General features: G+C 41.3%; 1 long non-coding RNA gene across 1 annotated transcript; it reads right to left on the bottom strand.

Annotated features, from left to right (window-relative positions):
* Positions 1-618: 618 nt before the first annotated feature.
* On the bottom strand, positions 619-1,922 carry LOC131244530 (uncharacterized). The gene is made up of 3 exons (XR_009170363.1): positions 1,891-1,922; positions 1,405-1,476; positions 619-668 (listed from the first exon to the last, which is right to left on the bottom strand). It is a non-coding gene; the product is annotated as an uncharacterized LOC131244530 (long non-coding RNA).
* Positions 1,923-7,007: the final 5,085 nt, after the last annotated feature.

Below are 7,007 nucleotides of genomic sequence, written 5' to 3'. Positions count from 1 at the left end.
GCTCCCTGCAAATACAGATATAAACACGGCCTGCTCCAATTGGCCAGGCCCTTCCAATGCTGTCTATAGGAAATGGACAGCTTCATCATAGTCATAACAGCAGTTCTCACCATCCAGGGACCCCCGCTCAACATCCGGATAGCTCTGACGCACATCCGAGTTATCGAGCAAATACAGATATAAACATGGCCTGTCCAAATGGCCAGGCCCCTCCAATGATGTCCATAGGGAATAGACAGCTTCATCATGGTCATAACAGCAGTCCCACCTTCCAAGGAGCCCCACTCAACATCCGGATAGCTCTGACACACATCCGGGTTTACTCTATCAATTTTGAGTAAATACATAAACACGGCCTGTCCAAATGGCCAGGCCACTCCAATGCTATCCATAGGAAATAGACAGCTTCATCATGGTCATAACAGCGGTTCCCACCTTCTACGGACCCCCGCTCAACATCCGGATAGCTCTGATGCACATCCGGGTCTGCTCATATAAATAAAATGGATTATCAAGATCATTTAAATAAAATCATGTCCAATCAACAATCTGACCTGGAGGATTCTATTAGTATTGTTGACGACACCTCGAACCTTGTTTAAATCCAGATTGCAATATGTGGCCACTAATGCTATTTGTCTTTCTGTGAATTTTTCATCCACTAGTTTCTGTAAATGAAAATAAGAGGATTAATCTTAACAGTATGGTCGTCATGCACATAGATAGAAAATGCTTCCAATGAATGTTTATGAGTACTAGGTGGCCTATTAATGAAAACAATGTCTACGTCCATAATATGCCTGTTTATGAGTACTAGGTGGCCTATTAATAAAAGAGCATTGCCTTTCGAATTCACGACTAACCTTGAACTACCACCTGGAAACATCAAAATTGTTCATCCCAAACATCTCTTTTCAGCATGTCATGAAGGAAGCTAATAGAGTAGCAAATGGGCTGGCCCGCTTGGCCAACAAAAACCAGCTGGATAAGGATTTTGTCCGTCTCCAGGACCTCCTAATGAAGATCAGAGGTGAATTCTTTCTACACAAAGCATGCCTTGGTACTGTTAGAGAACCTTAATAAGGTTAACTAATTTCTTTCATATGATAGGCCCACCTAATGAGTGGATGGGCTGATTTTTGTACAAGGCTATTTTCAGGGTCGAGCCAACCTATTTGAAGGATTAGATGTTACATGAACATGATAGGTTGAAAGTAGCTTAGTGGACAATGAATTATGGTCCAATTGATTAGACTTGAAACCTTCTTAGAGAAAATAAATGAATAAAATTATAATGTATTGATCACCACCAAACTTCATGACAAATTTGAAATTCCAAGCACTTCAAATGGCATTCTTAAGAAGAATAATTAAATAGAATAAAGAAAGAAAAACCAAACTTACAGTAGTCGCAGACTCACCAACTTCCCCAGTTCAAGTGGGAGTAAATTATTGAAGTTATTGTAGCTTATATTCCTGAAAATAAATGACTAATTATATTTAGTTATTTATCAATAGCTCACCATTGTTATTATGGTCTGTCCTACCTGATAAGTGTATGGATTGATTTTTGTACAAGTCTATCCTCATGATGGAGCAAACCTATTAGAAGGTTGGATGTCATGCAAATATATAGGTTGCAAGTATTTCATTGGGTGAATAGTAACGTATGGTACAAGTGGCTGAACTTAAAACCTTCTCAAAACGAGAAATATAAAATATAAAACCAGCACATATTAATTACTGCCAATTTCGGTAGCAAATTCGAAATTCCGGACACAACCTATGGCATTTTTTAAAAAAGTTAAGTTATTAAAATAAATAAATAATAAAGCCTATGACATTTTTGAAGAAGAATAACTAATTAGATTTGATAAAAAAAAAACTTACAGTTGTTGCAGACTTTCTAAATTCCCCAGTTGATGTGGGAGCAAACCAATGCAATTATTGAAGCTTATATCCCTGAAAAGAAATAAATAATTATACTTTTATATCCATCAATAATCAAACATTGTTGTAATGGTATAGCCCACCTAATAAGAGGTTGGGGCTGATTCTTGTACAAGGGTATCCTCATGGTGAAGCCAACTAATTAGAAGGGTTGGTATCATCACAAACATGATAGGTTGGCAATAATTCAAGGGATGGATAATAACTTATGGTCCAACAAGTTTTGAACTTAAAACCTTCTAAAATAGATAAATAAATAAAACTATCCCATGTTAACCACTAACAAATTAGGTGGCAAATTCATAATTCCAAACACATCATATGGTATTTATGAAGAAGAATACTTTAATAATTTTTTTTTAAAAATAAAAATAAATAGAACTTACTGTAACGCCCTGAAATTCGGGGGTCGAGCATAACTCAGCTCCCGAGTTCCAAAACATCACTTATGCAACATATTTAATGATGAATGTATGTTGGCTGTATTAGTGCATAAAACATGGAATAGATTAAGCCAAAACACAGATATGATTCAGGGATACGTGAATAAAGCAAGCGGAAGACTTATAGTAAAATATGTGTACAAGTGTAAACCCTTGAATTACATATACAAACCAGATCGTATGAAAGTGTTATTTAACAAAATTATAAGTATCCAGTGACATCATTTAAGTTCCCAAAAATAATCCCAAAATCCCGCACACAGACCGAGGCTCGCTAGAACCCGTCTGAAAACTGCATATAAGAGAAGGCAGCCTCGTCATCATCTAGCTCCCGCTCTGCCTCAGAAGTCGCATCCACATCTGCAACATCAGAGCTTAAGACAGTCTGGTGGGTTTTTAACACCGCCCCAGAAACGTGGGAGTGAGTGATCAACTCAGTGGAACAATAAGGCACTGGTTAACATGTTACCAGTTCAATCAAACAGTAATGATAAAGCAGGACAATTAAATAAATCCTAAGTACTCTTGTTAATGCAAGGATGTATGCAATATGATGCGTGCCCTCACGCGTACACCCTCAGCGTCTTCATCTTACGTTACGCATGACATCGCCTCAAAGTGCGCCACATCTACAAAGCACATGCAAATGCGGTGCATGGATATGATTACCAAGTTGTTATTAGTCCATTTCACACAGCAGGATTGGGAAGCTAAGATACCTTCCTCATGTCACCATCCAAACAGTGATCCATACTAGGGTCGTCAATCCTAGACATCTCATACGATCATATGTTTGAGGTCGTAGCAAAGGGCTCGTCACCAATCAATGTACGCCTTTCATGCCTTTACTACCACAATTCGGCTCGTCACCTTCTTACGGTATCCAGGTATGCTCGAGGTTACTACAAAGGGCTCGCCACCAATCAATGTAGGCCGACAGCACGAATATAGTGTCCCATACCACCATAATCGGCTCACGAGTTTAGTTGCTCACTAGTCACTACGGGGAGGCTCGTCACCCCAGCGTAGGCCGACAACTCGACCATGGTGTCCCATACCACCATGTCCGGCTCATGAGTCTTAGCGGATCGAGGTACCATGGTTAATAGGATTTCACTGGTAAGTTCGGTACCCTAGATTCAAACAGTAGCGTCCAATACATGGTGAACATACATCGGACAATCGGGTTACTTGACGAACTCGACTGGCACAAGCGCACGTTGAGTTAAACGACATAGAGTGCGCAAACACTCCGCGTGGCCAAACCACTGCTGCCAACTCTAATACGGCTCGGGTTCATCTCATACGTCCTACATGGCGAAAGCAATCTCAACCACGAACATAGGGTCAATTACCGATTTCTTGGACTAATGCATAGTCCCAAACATCTTACACTACTACAGATATTCATATGGAATGTAAAACATTAATAGAACAATAACTCAAATCATGGTACATACGTATCTGAAGAATATCAACTTAACATAAATGTAAGCATAAGTAATGCTTGAATTTAAATAACATGGAATGTAACTGCATAAAGGAAATCATGCGCATCAATAGGAGTATTGAGAATCACTTCTCAATGCCCGCAATTAATGTAATAAATTACACTTTAGATCATTCATGCATTTCTACAAACACTTAGCATACATGGAACAACATACATGATGTATGTTGGAATACATGCACTTAGACAATTCCTTTTACCAAGGAGTCATCATACATGCATCTAACATACATACATGACAAATAATCATGGCAAACATAAGTGCATATTTTATACGTATACGGTACTTTATAAATACACATAGAATACACAAATCTCAATATAGCACATGCATATCAGGAAAGCAATGTAAACGTAACATTTGGCATGTGAAATCTCATCCATAACAAGAATAAATCACTAACTGGGATTGAAAGCCTTGAAAACCATAACCTATACAGTTAAAGTCCGCACCTTAAGCAAGGAAAGAACCACCGAACTGATTTAGACGAGTTATCTTCGTCAATGGCGATAGGATACCCTAAAACAAGGATAGAAATGAGATACAACAACACCAAGACTAATCTAAGCTCTAACACAGGTTAGGGTTAGATTAACTTACCCCAAAAAAGAACTCAGAATCGTTAGAAGAACAATTCAAAGTGAAGGTTCAAAGATGAAGAAGAACAAGGAAGAAACCAAGATGATTCACCAACTTATCTCTCTCACTTCCTCTCTCTTTTCCACTCTCTTTCCAAGGTAGGGTTAGAGAAAATTCGTATGGAAAAGAGGGCTAGGGTTTAAGGACTATAAATAGGCCTATTCTTGATGAAAATAACCCTAAGGACAAGGTATACTTAAGTTATAACCAAAGCATGCCTTTCTCGATCCAACGAAGCACTTCTGGTGGGCCTATAACCACGAAAGGTCGGACTTAAGCTCACTGACCATGGATCTAGGTCAAGCTGAGTTTTCGTACCGACCGGCTCTTCAGATCAGCCGTGGCAGACTACACTCAATTCAACGGTCACGGAATCTCGATCAGGTCCACAAGCACTAGGATATGCCTGGGCCAACTATCCTGATCAGAGGGTGAAATTGGGTCAGAATCCAACGGTTAGATAGCTTAAAATCGTCGCGCAAGCGACACGACTCAGATTTCATAAAAGCTTATTAAATTCTAACCATTCTCACACTCTTCACTCCGAGCTCAAGCAAATCGACCCAGAACATCACATGGACTTGATTTTTGAGGTGATGGTCAAGCCCAACTCGGTGACCGCAACAGCCTAAGATCATCGCCATCGGACTTTCGACGCGCGGTCCAGGTCCGATCCAGATCTTCCAAAAATTCCCCAGAACAACTGGATTTAGCGATGGATCCCAGATTTCAGAGTAACGTAGCGCTAACTAATCTACAAGTTTAGAGCCATGCAGATACAATTTAAAGTGATTGATGCGAATTTCATAAGCAATCGAGTATAGCGCTAATTATCCCAAAAACAACTACTTAAGGAAAGATTAGCACAAAAATTCCAAGGTCGTTACAATCTACCCCCCTTAAAGAAAATTTCGTCCTCGAAATTCATACCTTCATATAAGCCTCAAGGATCAGAGGGTAGGTCTTCCTGACCTCAGCTTCAGATTCCCAAGTAGCCTCTTCCACACCATGATGTGTCCATAGCACCTTCACAAGAGGGATAACCTTGCTACGCAATACCTGCTCCTTCCTGTCGAGAATACGCGTCAGTCGCAGTACATAAGTGGCATCCTCACTCAACTGCACTTGCTCCCAACTGATAATATGCGAAGGATCAGGAACGTACTTCTTTAGCATAGAAACATGAAATACGTTATGCACGCCCGCAAGAGGTGTGGGCAAAGCAAGGCGGTATGCTACCGCTCCCACTCGATCCAGAACTTAAAATGGACCAATAAATCTCAGCGGCAGCTTCCCCTTCTTACCGAACCGCAGAACTCCCTTCATAAGAGAGACCTTCAGGAAAACATGGTCTCCCACTACAAACTCAAGCGGTCGACGCCTCGTATCAACATAACTCTTCTGCCTACTCTGCGCTGTCAGAAGTCGATGTCGAATGATGTTAACCTTCTCTGAAGTCACCTGCACCAACTCTGGGCCAAGCAAACTACGCTCACCAATTTCTGCCCAGCAATGTGGTGCTCTACACGGGCGACCATACAACGCCTCATAGGGAGCCATACCGATACTCGCCTGGAAACTATTATTATACACGAACTCTGCATACTGAAGACAATCATCCCAACTGTCTTTGAAATCCAAAACACAAGCTCGCAACATATCCTCCAGGACTTGATTCACGCGCTCCGTCTGCCCATCTGTTTGTGGATGAAACGCGGTGCTGAACTTCAGTTTCACACCCATTGCTTCCTGGATACGAGTCCAGAAGATAGATATAAAATGCGTGTCTCTATCAGATACAATCTCCAGGGGAACTCCATGCAGACGCACTATCTCCTTGATATACAACCTAGCCAACTCGTCTGCAGAGTAAGTGAATCTGATCGGTAAGAAATGCGCCGACTTCGTTAATCAATCGACGATCACCCAAATAGAGTTAAATCCCTTTCTCATCCTTGGCAACCCAGAAATAAAATCCATAGAGATGAAATCCCACTTCCATTCAGCTATGGGCATGGGCTGCAACAACCCAGGATGTCGGCGATGCTCTGCCTTGACCTGCTGGCACGTGAGACAACGAGAAACAAATTCAGCAATCTGGACCTTCATATTGTCCCACCAATAAGACCTCTTCATATCCTCGATACATCTTCGTGCTACTGGATGCATCGCAAGTTTAGAACTATGGGCTAACTCGAGAACCTCACGCCTCAAGTCAGGGATGTTAGGAACACATAACCGCCACGAAAACGTAGGCCCCCATCGGAACTAAAACTCAAGTCGCAGTTCCCAACTGAACCAACCCGCTGCCTCATCTTCACCAAAAGCTCATCATCTGCCTGAGCTGCAACGATCCTCTCATCGATAACGGGCTGTACACGAATGTGTGCGATAACCTCATATGGCTCAACCACCGTAAGCTTCTGCTTAAAATCGCGCACGAACTCCAACATATCCCACTTTG

This window comes from Magnolia sinica, chromosome 4 (assembly GCF_029962835.1).
Source record: "Magnolia sinica isolate HGM2019 chromosome 4, MsV1, whole genome shotgun sequence".
In the NCBI taxonomy this organism is placed as follows: domain Eukaryota; kingdom Viridiplantae; phylum Streptophyta; class Magnoliopsida; order Magnoliales; family Magnoliaceae; genus Magnolia; species Magnolia sinica.
Note: the sequence above shows the minus strand (reverse complement) of the source record. Positions and strands in the feature narration are given on the sequence as shown.